Source organism: Tenrec ecaudatus, chromosome 2 (genome assembly GCF_050624435.1).
Source record: "Tenrec ecaudatus isolate mTenEca1 chromosome 2, mTenEca1.hap1, whole genome shotgun sequence".
Lineage (NCBI taxonomy): Eukaryota > Metazoa > Chordata > Mammalia > Afrosoricida > Tenrecidae > Tenrec > Tenrec ecaudatus.
In genome coordinates, this window is record NC_134531.1 from 206,599,077 (window position 1) to 206,613,546 (window position 14,470).

At 45.8% G+C, this 14,470-nt stretch overlaps 1 pseudogene; it reads right to left on the minus strand.

The window, feature by feature from the left end:
- Positions 1–97: 97 nt before the first annotated feature.
- On the minus strand, positions 98–14,470 carry LOC142440468 (actin-related protein 2/3 complex subunit 1A-like; annotated as a pseudogene).

Consider the following 14,470-nt stretch of genomic DNA (forward strand, 5'->3'; position numbering starts at 1 on the left):
CCCCAAACGCCTGCGGCAAGGGTTCGGGTGCCGGCAGGGCCCTCTCATCACGGGAGCCCCTTGCCGAATGAAAGTGGGGGGAGTGGGGGCACGGTAGTCAAACCCGACGAATTTCCATGCGGCAGAAGCCGCGTAAAGCAGAGCGCAGGGTGTTCCGGGGCCGTGCGGGGAGGGGTGCGGTGGCCTGCTGGGATCTCTTCCCAGGGAGGCAGGCCTGGGTGCAGGGCGTCTATTGGGAGACGCTTGGAGAAGCAGGGGAGACACGGGAGGGGGGACACAACACGACCAAAGGTTAGTGCCCTAGAAATCGCATGGGGCCGGGGTGGTTCTCCACCGCATTCTGGTTCTCAGTGACCACTTTCCTTAAAGGGTGAGGTCCTGAGACCACAGCTGCCCAGTCACCGAACCTGAGGGCCGTCCGGGAGTGGGTGACTCCAGGCTGTGTGGGTGAGGCTGTTGATCACCAGTCAGAGCCCAAGGTCCTGGGATGGCACGTCCGTCATGCTTTTAAAAGATGTTAGTGGTGGGATCCACCAGTGGGCCCTCAGCTTCCGCTGCCTCACTTCGAAGCACCTTGTCTGGAGGATAAGCAGGGAAGCAAATGGAGGGACAGAGTCACCTCAAGCCTGTTGGTGGTTCAGAACCAGGTTAGTTGTGAGGGGGTGAGGGTGGAATTAGAGGTCTCCTTTTAGGAGGAAAAAAACAGGCCATAAACCCTTGTCTGCCCAAACCCTTGAGTACAGCCTAGGGAGCATCAGGGGAGGCCAGCCTCAGTGTGAGACCAGAACACTGTGCCAGGGGCCCGAGAGGAGTGACCGAGGAGTTGTGAAGTTTGGGCAACAAGGACAATGTCCAAGGCAGAAGGATGACAGCATTGAAGCAGGGACCACTGGTGGGACAGCCTAAGCTACATTTTCTCCTGTTATACTACACAAATAGGGAAGGAAAGTGGAGAAAGAGGGCACAAGGTAGACCCGAGAGACTGAGATAGCAGTTCTGCCTCCCTTTGGGCAGCCAGGTGTCCCACACATTCCAGCATCCGAGTGAGAAGGAAGGGCACAGCGGAGCAGCTGGCCGGGCTTCTAGAACTGTCCCAGTGAGAGCCGCAATGGGGTTGCCTGAAGTGCTGGGGGTGTTTGTTTATGCAAGGGGGCTTCAAAAGGTTCACGGGAAAAGTTCATTACCTTCTAATTCCATTTCCCATTGAATTTTTGAAGACCCCTCATATAGAAAACATACACTCATGTATCTATGGATTGTGCCCACTGTTCATGCTGCTAACGGAACGGTTAGAGGTTCAAGTTCACCCCAATAGCCCTCAGAGAAAGCCCTGCTGATTGACTTCCAAAAAAATCAACTATGGAAAACGATGGAGCAGCTCTTCTCTGACACACTATGTTTGAATCAACTCCACTTAAACTAGTGAGGAGGAGGATGATAGCCAGAAATAGATTAATCTCACTGCCAATGAGTCCATTTTCAGTCATAGTGGCCCTACAGGACAGAGCAGAATTACTCTTGTGGGGACCCTGCAGTTAGCAAACCAATTTGTAAGCTTCTATGCTGCAGGGGCTCCTTTATATATAAACACATATGCATACATATGCACATGCACATAGATGGGAGAAATTGGAACTTTCTGCTCCCATAAAGGATTAGGGTCTGGGAAACGCACAGGGGCAGTTCTACCCTGTCCTATAGGGTTCCTATGAGTCAGCACGGGCTTGACGGCAGTGTGTTTGGTTTTAGTCTATCCATGTCCATGTACACATATAAAATAAAAAATCTGTTGAACTATTTTAAATGTACAATCGACATGCATGAATTACCTTCTCTAGATTCTGCCACTGTCACCACTCTGAACTGGCCTAGTCTAGATATTTCATATAATTGGAATCACACAGTACCAAGGTAAGTAAAAAGGATTGCACGAGGGTTCACACGTGCATTTTATTCCAGACAAAATGTGCGCGAACATGTCTGTGCGGTCGCTGCACGGCTTCAGACAATTTCCTTCAGGAATACGCTGGTCTGAGGGCCATGAGTGCCTTCAGAGAAGACAGGCAGGTCTGATGGCAGAGTTTGCTCCAAGGAGATCGCCGGGCCAGCTGCATCCCAGGCGGAAAGGTAGCCCCGAAGGTTGTGTCACTGGTTTGCTTTGCTTTTTTTCAGATTCCAAAGGGGTAGTCATCACAGGTTTTCTGGAGGATACAGAATAATCACAAGCATATTGGGAAGAAGTCTTAAGAAAACTGAAAACTGTGTTGGTGAGAGAAGGCCAGGACAGTGCGGGGAGGAAAACTTTCCCATCATTACAGGGCACCTACCTACTAACTCTTTGAGGGCCGCGAGGGCTGTCCCAAGAGAACTTCCTTGGGAAACCTTATGGCACCCACCCTACAATCCTGATTGGCTCCTCCTCTTGTTCCCCAAACAGCCCAAACCCAAACTAAATCCACTGCCACAGAGCTGATTCAGCTGCATAACAATCCCACATAGGGTTCCCAAGGCTATAAATATATTTTTTAAAATTAATCATTTTATTGGGGGCTCTTACTAATTTTACAACAATCCATCATTCAATTGTGTTAAGCACACTGGTACAAATGTTGCCATCATTTCCAAAACATTTTCTTTCTACTTGAGCCCTTGGTCCAAGGCTGTAAATCTTTATGGGAGCAGATAGCCCTATCATTCTCCCACAGCTGGTGAAGAACCACCGACCTTGTGTTGCGGGGTCAAACAAATGACAGCCACTATAATGTCTTGAAATTTAGAAGAGACTTTATTCAGTTACCTGGACTACAAGAATCTAAAAACGATTCTTTAGTTTGCAGTCCCGAGTCGAAATAATAGCCAGCTTACATAGGCAAAACCCCATTTACTGGGGGCTTTCTTATGGAGCAAGCAGGTATGACAAAAACATTCTTTAAATCAAAGAGGGCACTTTTGTTACAAAGCCATGATAGTAGAACAGGATTGATTATAACATCCCAATTAACAAAATAAAAATAGTAAGATTAATTATAGCTTCCTGGTTACAACATCAAAAGGAACAGTATTTAAAGACAACCAGATCAATTACCATGTTCTGATCTCGGGAACATAGGAGTACATTCTAAAATCAATCACTAGTGGGATTTCCTGAGATAGTTGGGGGCGGGGGAAGAAGGCAGGTCATTGGGCAGTCAACACAATGGAGTCTCTGGCCAGCCGCCTTCACTTGTGGTCCTCAGTCCAGTGCTTCCAGGACAGTGCTTCCAGAGCTCATTGCAACTCAAAGAACATGTAAAGGAACATGACCTGAGCCACTCACGGATGGCCAAACCGTGGCTTTGACATGGTGGAAATTGAAGAGCACAGCATTTTCCAGGAAGGTTAGAGATATACCCACTTCAGAAGGAGTATGTGTTCATATTTGTTATTTCGTTAAGGGTCTATACCAAGTGGAGAGATTACTGGGTCATATGGCATTCCTGCTTGAATTTGTTTAAGCGAGCACCATACTGTTTTCCACAGTGGCTGTACAATTCTGCAGTCCCGTCAGCACCGTGTGAGTGTTCTAATCTCTCCATGTCTTCTCCAGCGTTTGTCGGTTTTCCCCCTGTCCCCTAAAACGTTGCTATCTGTGCCTATGTGAGATAGTATCTCATTGTTTTAATTTGCATTTCTCTTACAGTTAATGATCATGAATGTTTCTTAATATGTTTGTTGGTCACCTGGATGAGATCTTTGGTGAACTGTCTAGTCATGGCTTCTGTTTTTAAATTGGATTGTTTTTATTTTATTTTTTTCACATTCAGGTTTAAAATTTTTACTTCCCAGCAGACACTCTCCATACTTCAGCTTCCCACCCCCCCCCCACCCTCCCCCCGGAAGTCAGTAACAACTTTTTCATATAAATGCCTTGAAGAGAAGCACCTTGGGCAGGACTGGAAATAGTCCAAACAGCAACAAAACCAAGAAAGTCTGCTGCCTTAAACACACACACACACACACACACACACACACACACACACACACACACGTTCACCAGCTATATTCAAGCAAACTCCTCCTGCACACGGTATTTTCATGGCTTCTGTGTTTCTTCGGGCCAGGGAGGCTGAAGGTCAAGGCTGGTCCTGCTAGATCAATCCTGAGGGTGTGCTCAGCTTCACATTATCCAGAGACCCTGGATGCAAGACTCTAAGGCAGGGGTCCTCAAACTTTTTAAACAGGGGCCAGTTCACTGTCCTTCAGACCTGTTGGAGGGCTGGACTATAGTTTTTTTAAAAAAAAACAACTATGGATAAATTCCTATGCACACTGCACATATCTTATTTTGAAGTAAAAAAAGAAACGGGTCCAAAACACCCAGCGGGCTGGATAAATGTCCTTGGTGGGCCGCATGTGGCCCGTGGGCCGTAGTTTGAGGACGCCTGCTCTAAGGTCTTGAGATCCCAGATGGTTATGGCTCCATTGGTGCAGCGTTTACGACAGTCTTGCTTGTCCACTTCCCAAACAGACACTTGAGGGCTGCTGGGCTGGTGCAGCGTCTCCAGGGCCGGGCTGGTGGTCCTCAGTGCTGGTGCTCTGGCCCATGTTGCAGAAGCTCTCCATGGTCAGCATGTTGCACTGGCTGCTGCTGCAGAACATCGAGTTTGGAGACGAGGCCAGGCAGCTGTGGTCGGTGTAGTTCTAGAACATGGTCCAGCAATCCGAGACAAATGACACACTCAGGAGCGGCACGAACCTGCATGCTCTGGGAGGCATTGGCCATGGACACGGTGCAGTCATGGCTGACCCACGTCAGGTGGCTCCCACTGGTCGAAAAGCTGACCCCATGCACCCATCCACTGGAGTCTCTGCCCTAAAGTCTGCAGCAGTTGACCCCAACTCCATGATGTCCTGGCTGGCTTTCCATCCACTTCTTTCATGTAGGCAGAGAACACCCTGCACTTGAAGCGGCAGGAGCCTGCTGCCAGCTAGTCCAGGCTGACCACGGCCGAGCCGATCAGCTTCTTAATAGTCGCTCACCCACCAGTCATGTTCTGACTTAAAGTAACAGACGGAAATGATCCATGCTCTGCTTCCCACAGTGAGCCTGTGCTCTAGAGGGGACCACTTCATGACGTGGCTGCTTGATTAATCCTTAGGATCACCAGGGTGCTCCTCCAGACACTGTCCTCTGACACCCGACGTAGACATTGCAGTCTGCCCCCCAGGTGACAATATGGTCACCCCTGGGTGGCCAGTCGATGCCTGTGAGCGCATAAGCTTTCTGCCCTCTGGCTCCCGTTCTTCTTGTAGATGTGGACTTCATGATTACCGGGGTGCAGGGCGATTTGGGTCTCATTCCTGTTACAGGCGTGGCAGGCGATTTGCTCTAGTAAACACTGATGCACGGACGTTGTTCTTAGTGCTCTCAAAGAAATTGGGGAGAACCGAACTGGCTAGGAGTGGAGAATTCTCGGACTCTGGGAGAGAAGGGAGGAGGGGCTGACCAGTTTTGGTTTCGCTTATTGAAGTGTTGAATTTTTCTGTATATTTTCAAGATTAGCCCGTATTGAATATATATTTCCAAAAATGTTTTCCTACTATGTGGGGTCTCTTTCTACTCTTTTGATGAAGTCTTTGATGTATTGAAATGCTGGATTTTGTCTATTATATTATTGCCAGATATTTTTTCCCAATCTGTGAGTTCTCATTTTACTTTTTAAATGAAGTCTTTTGATGTGCATAAATATTGTACTCATAGAAGGTTCCAGTTCTCTATTTTATCTTTTATAGTGTGGGTGTTTTTCATTATGTTTGGTAGTATGTTTATACCTTGTATTAGGGTCCTTAAGTTTGTCCCTATTTTTCATTGATGATCTTTATAGTACTCAGGTTTATCTTTAAGTCTTTAATGCATCTTGAGTTCATTTTTGTATATAGTGTGAGGTATGGTCCCTGTTTCATTCTTTTGCAAGTGAAGATCCAATTTTTCCAGCATTAATTGTTTAAAAGATCATCTCTTCCTTATTTAATGCATTTTAGTCCTTTGTAAAAATTCACACGTCTGTATGTGCTTTGTATTTCTGGACTCTCTGTTCTGATCCATGCCTACATGTCTACTGATGTGACAATATCAAGCTTCTTTGATTACCGTGAGGATGCTATTAAGAAGAGTGATGTGAAAGGACAACCCAATCTGGTTTCTGTCGAGAGGAGAAGACTTTCTTTCTTTTCTTTCTTTTTTTATTTTGCACCAAGGCATATCCTAGCTTTATTCAAGTGCTCGTGTGGCTGAGTCATTATAAAAACACAAAAAGTCACCCATTACATTTCTTCTTCATAATATTCGCTGCTTCTCTTTCTTTTAAACATTTTTGTTAAATTTACCAGTGGTTTATAAATTTTATTAATTCTTTCATAGAACCAACTTTTTGTCTGATTGATTTCTTTCAGTTGTCTGATTCATTTATTTCTGCTCTTTATTGTCAATTTTCTTTTGGTGGCTGAGGGTTTGTTTTGCTGACATTGTTCTAATTGTTGTAGGTGTTGATTTTGGTTCTTTGTTCTTTTTCGATTTATGTAGTTACTGCTGAAAATTGTCTTCCGAATGCTGCCTTTGCTGTTTCTGAATGCTTTGGTGTGTCCTATCTTCACTCTCATTGTTTTGAGGAATTTCTAAATGGCACTCTTTATGTCTTTAATTACCCAGTGGTTTTGACCTCCCTGGCGGTAATCCCGAGTGTGGCTCGGGGAAATGTTGACTGTGTATTAAAGTTGATCATACCTGGAATGTCTACTAGAGAGATGAAAATGAGTAATTTCTTAAGAACTACAGGCCTACAATATAGAACAACAAAATGTATGCAAAACAATGTACCGCTTTGGGTACAAAATTACTGACATAATTAGACCACCAGGTTAAACTAAAGACTTGTTCAATTTTCAAAGTCTTGATCTTCCTTTTATTGATTTCTGATTTTATAGCGTTCAGCAAACTGAAAAGATGGCTTGCAGCATCTCAGTGTTTTGTGTTGATTGATGCTTGCTTTGGGGCCCAACACACGGTCTATTCTTGAGGACATTCCATGAACTGTGGAAGCTAATTTACACTGTGCTGCTGCTGGTGAAGTGTTCTGTCTTTCTCTAAGAGATCAAATGGATTGCGCTGCTTAGTTTTTCGGTATGGTTGCTGATTTTCTTTCCAGTTAACTGTCATTCCTCAAGAGTGGTGTATTGAAGTCCCCTATGCTTTTTTGATATTTTTTATTTCATAGAGGTTTCCACAACTTAGTAGCAATTTTTTTACTTAATTATGTATTTGTCTTTTTGTGTGTTTTATTTCAATTAATGTGTCTATTTTCTATTTTTTTTATTTTCTATTTTTAAAAAAAAATTTAAATTGTGAATTTGGTCAAGGTTTATAGAGCAAATTAGTTTTCCATTCAGCTGTTCATACACATTTTTTTTTTTAGTTCAAGGATCGTTTGTTGGCCTTTAGGAGTGTTTTCCCACATTTTGTTTTATGTAATTGATTGTGATACCCATTGGCAACCTCACTTATCCCACTTCCTCTCTGTGTTTCCCATTTCTGTTTCTCCTTCTTGTCTTACCCTTCTGGACTTTCTTCTTGAGTAAATGCTTCCCTTTGGATCTCAATGGTTAACTATTGTAAGAAGTTTATACTTCCTTAATGACAGTGTTCCCCTTATAGACCTCTCTATTGTTTAGCTGAAAATCGAACCACGAGGGTGAATTCCGTTACAAGCCTGAAGGGTAATGTGTTAGTCTGGGTAGACTAGAGAAACAAATTCACAGACACTCATATGTATATAAGAGATTTATATAAAGCATAATTGTATATTAAGAAAACATCCCAGCCCAGGCCAGATCAAGTCCATAAGTCCAATATTAGCCCATATGGTCTATAATTCCTCATCAGACTCACACAACACATGCAATGACACGGAATGCAGGAAGATCACAGGCCAGTAGGTGGAAAGTCTTGTGGATCCAGTGGCGGTGGAAGCATCTCAGTGCTGGCGTGGGTCTCCACATGGCTCTTCCACAGCTCCAGGGCTCTGGCTGGATCAGCGTAGCTCCATCAGATCTGTCTTCAGGAATGTCTCACAGGGAATCAAGCAGAGAGAGAGAGAGTGAGTGTATCTGGCCTCCAGTGAGATAATTACCTCTGTGGCACCTCCAAACGAGATCTTCAAGCTGCAACCTGATTGACAGGCTAGACTCCACCCCTTTGCAAGTTGACAGGAGTGTATGTAATTGCCACAGACCACCCCTTGTCAATTTGACACTTATACACAACTCTTTAGTTAGACATAATTTTTAACAAAATAATGAGAAAATTATATTTATACCTCACAAGATAAAATTAAAATGCATGCAACTCAAAATGTGTCAAAGCCTCATTTAAACATAATAGTCTATGAGTGAACAGCACAATAGTCTATGCCTAACAATTGCAGTTAAGTAACACCTACACCTTTAGCCTGTGAATATATTCCCCACCTATGAAAGTTTGTAAGCCATCCACTTAATGCTTTTATCTGCCCAATTTTGGGTATCCAATTTCTATATTGTCCACTTACATCAACCCAGTGCTCTGAGGAGACAATCATAGTCATTGAGGTGAAGAATCTTCATTCCAGTTGGAACCTTGTGAGTCTGCATTCATAAACAAAGTCAACGTCAGCAGCAATATGCACCAATTCACACCCTCAAATAGCTTCTCCATCTGGTTGGGTTCTGGTCAACTCAATGTGGGCTGCTTCACTTAGCCTCACCAGCCTTAGCCTTAGCCTCCACTTAGTCTGCTTGCCTTTAAACCATGCCCCCATCACAAATTCTCAACAACCCCAGCCCCCTTGGGCTAGGTCATGCCATAGGCTCAGGTTCCACATAAATCTGTAAACTTCAGAACAGCCTTCTCCTCTAGTCTGTGGGTGTCAGTGACCAGATCCAACCTGTCTCTCTAGTGCTGCCTTTCTCCCACTTTCACCCAACAAGTGGATCCAGGTGGTCACCTAGCAAGCATTTCAGGCTGCCATAGGCTCCCTATCATGTTCAGTCCTAGAAAGGAGAGTTTCTCCATAGCTCCAAAATTTTTTCCACCTTCTGACAAAACCGTTAGTTCAAAATTCAAAAGCCCAAGCAGTCCCTCTTTTACTTCAGCCTGTCAACCGCCCCTGGACAAATCTCTTCACCTTCGAATGTCTGAGCACTCAAGACACTGGGCAGAGCTTATCTTTTCAGATCATTCTTTGCAGGTGAGTCCTAAATCCATTTAAAGATCCAGTTTTAATGGCTGGAGACAAGTGGATTTACAAGCTCCCAATTTTAATACTTCCCAATAATTTCTATCAATCATTATATTAATAGCAATAGTCAAAAGAAAACAGTATAAACCTAGTCCAGCCAGATCCTAAACTCAATTCTTAAAACAGTGAAGTTCAATCCTTATTTATCTTATCTTAATCCTTATTTAAACTATTCCATTGATAAGAAATATGGCCTTAAACCTCGGACTGCATCGCCTCAAGCCAGGGCCAGCCTTTCTGTCGGTCATTTTGACCTTCTGCCAGCCGGTTTCGCTAAGCAGCACAGTCTCTGAGAAATTCAAAGGGCGATTTCACCCTCTGAGCTCAAACTATACACTAATCACATTTATTTTCGCCATTTCAAAGAGGAATAACCACAGACAAAAACCAAACAAAATAATCACAACTTTTAACTTTCCATATTCTTTTCAGAGAACAGTAAACCCAGTAAACTGCATGGCCATATCTGACCTCTGGCTAGCCAGAGAAGAAAAACGACCATGAGGCAGAGGTCGAACAAGCATCCACCCTCCATCTTCATAATCTGTTTCTCTAGGGCCCCACTGCCCAGGTACCATATAAGTTGACAGGAGATTATGTAACTGCCACACAATCCTTTGAGTGTTTTCCTCTGCCTCCATTATTTTTTGCTGACTTCTCTCTCACTTATCAAGCTTGAAAAGTTTGTCTATTATATAAAATTTATTAATTCTTGCAATTATTTGTTTTCATAGTTCAGGATTGCTTTAAAAATATACTATTTTTACATTAGCTTTAGATCTGCCGAACAAGTGGTGGCGATAGGCAAGACTCGAGTTCTCCTATTAACATATTATGTGTTGTTGTTAGGTGCCATCGAGTCAGTGCGCCACAGAAGGACGCATTGCACGGTCCTGTGCCGTCCTCATTATTGTCCCTATGCCCCAGCTCATCGACTCAGTCATGTGTCAATCTATCTCAAGGACGCTGCCCGTCCACTCCACCAACATGACCTCCTTCGCCAGAAACTGGTCTCTCCTGACAACATGTGCGAAGCATGTAAGATGAAGTCTTGCCATCCTTTCCTCTAAGGCAGCCCACGGTGCTTTCAATCGTCTTCTCCAGCACCATCATTCAAATGCATCTCTTCTTATGGGATCTTCCATCTCCAATGTCCACCTTTCAATTGTATATGGAGCAATGGAGGACACCATGGCTTGGGTCAGGTGCAACTTAGTCCTCAAAGTAACATCCTTGCTCTTCAATACTCTACAGAGGTCTTGTGCACTAGATTTATCTAATGCAGTACGTCTTTGGATCTCTTGACTGCTGCTTCCATGAGCATTGATTGTGGCTCCAAGTAACACAAAAATCCTTGACAACTTCAAGCTTTTCTCTTTCATGATGGGACCTACTGGTCTACTTGTGAGGATTGTGGTCTTCCTTATATTGAGGTGTAATCTATACATAAGGCTACAATCCTTGATCTTCATCAGCACATGTTTCCAGTACTCATTTTCAGCAAGCAAGGTTGTGTCATCTGCATATCACAAGTTGCTAATAAGCCTTCCTCCAATCCTGATGCCACATTCTTCTTTAGATAATCCAGCTTTTCTGATAATTTGCTCAGCACACAGATTGAACAGGTATGATGAGAGGCTACAACCCAGACACACACCCCTTTCCTGATTTTAAACCATGCAGTATTCCCTTGTTCTGTTCACACATCTGCCTCTTGATCCATGCACAAGTTCTACATGAGTGAAGTGTTCTGGAATTCCCATTCTTCTCAAGGTGATACCCAGTTTATTATGGTCCCCACACGCGAATGTCTTGGCATAGTCAATGAAACACAAGTAAACATCTTTCCTGTATTCTCAATGACATCACTTGTTCCACATCCTCTTCTGCATCCAGCCTGAACTTCTGGCAGTGCCTTGCCAATGTACTGCTGCAACCATTGCTAGATGATCTTAAGTAATTGTGTGCGATATCAATGATATCATTCTATAGTGTGTGTTATCAATGATATCGTTCTATAGTTTGAACATTCTGTTGGGTCACCTTTCTTTTGAATGAGCACAGCTGTGGATCTCTTCCAGTCAGTTGGCCAACTAGCTGTCCTCCAAGTTTCCTGGCATAGACCAGTGAGCGCTTCCAGTGCTGCTTCAGCTTTCTGAAACATATCAATGGGTAGTCCATCAATTCTTAGAGCCTTGCTTTTTGGCTAATGCATTCAGTGCAGTTTGGACTTCTTCCTTCAGCACCCTTGCTTCTTGCTCATATACTGCTTCCTGACACGGACTGTTCACAAGTTCTTCTCGGTACAGTGGCTCTGCGCACTTTCCATCTTGTCTTGATGCTTCCTGCATCATTCAAGATTTTGCCTCTAGAGTCTTTCCTGTAGAAAATTGCAACTCGAAGCTTGAATTTTTTTCTTGAGTTCTTTCAGTTTCAGATAGGTGTGTTCTTAGCTTTTGGTATTCTAATTCTATTATATGATAGGCTTGTTGAACTTAATGAATAAGCACTGAAACATTATTAACTAACTCCCCCACTGCAGTCTAGTCAATTCTGAGTCGCAGCAACTTTACAAGACAGAGTAGCATGACTCCAAATTGGTCTCCTTATTTCTGTGACCTTGACAGCTTTGAGGGGCTCTGGACAGGCACTTTGTGGGATGCTCTTTTTCAGGGACCCGTCTGATGCTTTCCTCATAAGATTGGCATCAGTTTTGAGAAGAAAACCTTAGAGATAAAGTTCCACTTCCTTTGCCATCATACTAAGGGTAGTGCTGTTAACATGATTTATCTCTGTTGGAGTTGACCTTGACCGCCTGGCTGAGATGGGGTCCTTCGCTCTAATGCGACTCTTTCCCTCCTCCCTTCACTACAATCTTGGAAGGAGGTCACTGTTCACAGCGCACACTCAAGGCGGGGGGGGGGGGAGTTGGTTCCCCCTTCTGAGGGCAGAGAATACAGACATTATTTGTCGTCTTTCTGTGTAGGATTTTGTCTCTGGTGCATTTATTCACTCATTTATATCAGTGTGAATGCAAAGATATTTAGTTTATACTTTGGGTTATAATCCAATATTGTTTTATGTATGTCGTTGCTCAAATGGCCCCAGATTTGACCAATGGGAGCTTTCCGTTGGTTTCTGTGTCCCTTTGCTACTTCCCTATCGTGTGTGTGTGTGTGTGTGAGTGTGGTGTTAAAACACTTCCTTTCTTTCTGGAGCTACAAGCTGGAACAGTTCTTCAATCTGTCCTTTTCTCCAATGAGTCTCAGTTGTGGTCTGAGAGGTGGAGGTGGAGACGAACTTTTATTTTTTAATAGGTGACATCTTCTTGGGCCCCCTGTTTAGGAGCTAAAGCATCTACTAGAGTTTTACCAGTCTCAATACCTCTCTTGAGAAATGGTCCCTGACTATGACAGGCGGGTCCTCTCCCTGAGACTGTGATCCCAGCTGTCTGAGTCCTGGGTCAGGCGGTCTCTCCAGAGAAACATTCCTCAGGCCCTTGCTGCAGGCTGAGCTGGGCAGGGTGGGTATTCCTGTGGTCTGGAGAGAAAAGAGCCACTTTCTGAGAGCCATGGTCAGTGAGTGAGCCCAGCCGGAGGGCCCCATGGCCTGCGCAGGCCTTTCTGGTGGTCCACGGCCCCTTCTCTGTGTGAGTACAAGGATGAAGCTCTTGGGGTTTCGGGGCTAGTGCTGATGTGGGCATCCGGTCCCAATACCCTCCCTCCCAGCGTGGATGTGTTTGGGCTGCCTCAGCCCTGCAGGACCCTTATGACCCCTCCCCCTCCCAGGCCAATGATCAAACGAGGGGAGGAAGGACAGGCAGCAGACACAAATCCCCTGAGTTGGGAGACCCAGGGCTTCCTGGAGGGCAGGACCTGGTGGGGGCTGAGGACAAGGCCATAGGTTGAGGACGATAGAGGACAGAGATTACAGGCTGCCCCTTGCTGAAACTTGCTGTGTCCCCACCTTCCACTTCCCCTGTAGGTCCCACGGAGTGCGGGCCTCACGGGCTACAACACCCACCTTGGGAGAGCAGAGGCTCTGTGAGGCCCTGCACCTGCCCTGGCTGCACCTCCCTCAGCTTTGGAGGGTTTTCCGCCCTTGCTCAGCACCTTCTGGGGCTGTGGGGCTCCTCTGTCTTCACACAGGTTCGGAAAGACCCCTGGAGGTCTCAAGCGCACACTCACACTTAGGCCCGCACCCACAGCCTTACATTCACACAGTCACAACCACGTGCATGCTCGCACTCACACGCCCACTGCCAATGGCTCTGTCCCATGAGTCCTCCGTGTGAGCAGCTGCAGAAAGGTGGGGGTCCTTCAGGCAGACCCTCGAGGCGGGGAGGCCACCTCAACCCTGCCTGAGGCTGAAGGAACCTCAGAAGGTGAACGTGGGGTGGCGGTGGGTGTGGCAGGCCTTCTCCTGGAAGGGAGATGAGTTCATGGGGAGAACCGAGGAGATTTGAGCTGCTGGGGCGTGGGGATGGGGTTAGGATGTGGAGGGGCCTAAGGCTCAGATTTGAATCCAGAACTGGGGGCCCAGGTTTCCTGTGCTGTCCACATGTGGCCAGGACTAGTCAGTCCGTGTAGCGCCATGGTAGAAAAGTCGGAAGAATTTCATGATGGCCACAGCAGAAGGTCACAGTGTAGAGTCCTGCGGGCTGTGCCGGGGCACACCTCTGCCCTGGCCTTGTTGCTGCCAAGCTGGGCCCTCGGGAGCAGCAGTGGCAGAGTTGCCATCTTCCCTCGCCGGAGGGTCCTTCCAGGAGCAGACAAGCCACTCGCATGGTACATTCATGTGACTCAAACATCACACTCGGAGTGCACATCATCTACACCCACGCTTACACCTACACTCACACCCACACCCACACCCACAGCCACAGCCTGACATTCACAGTCACACCCTCGTGCACACTCACACACTCAGATGCACACCCACAAATGCATACTCCCGCACTAATGCCCTCTTCGCCCCCCCACTCCTGCCCTCCAAGTTAGGCTGACCTCCGCCGCCGTGATGTGGTGGTTAATAAGCAGCCCAACCCAGGGGAGGGACTGCTGGCTGGGGGATAAAGTTCTGAAGCGGCTGCAGAAGCTACACCCACACCTCCCTGTCTGCACCATTGGAGAGGGTCCCTCCTGGCCCCGGTTCTGCAT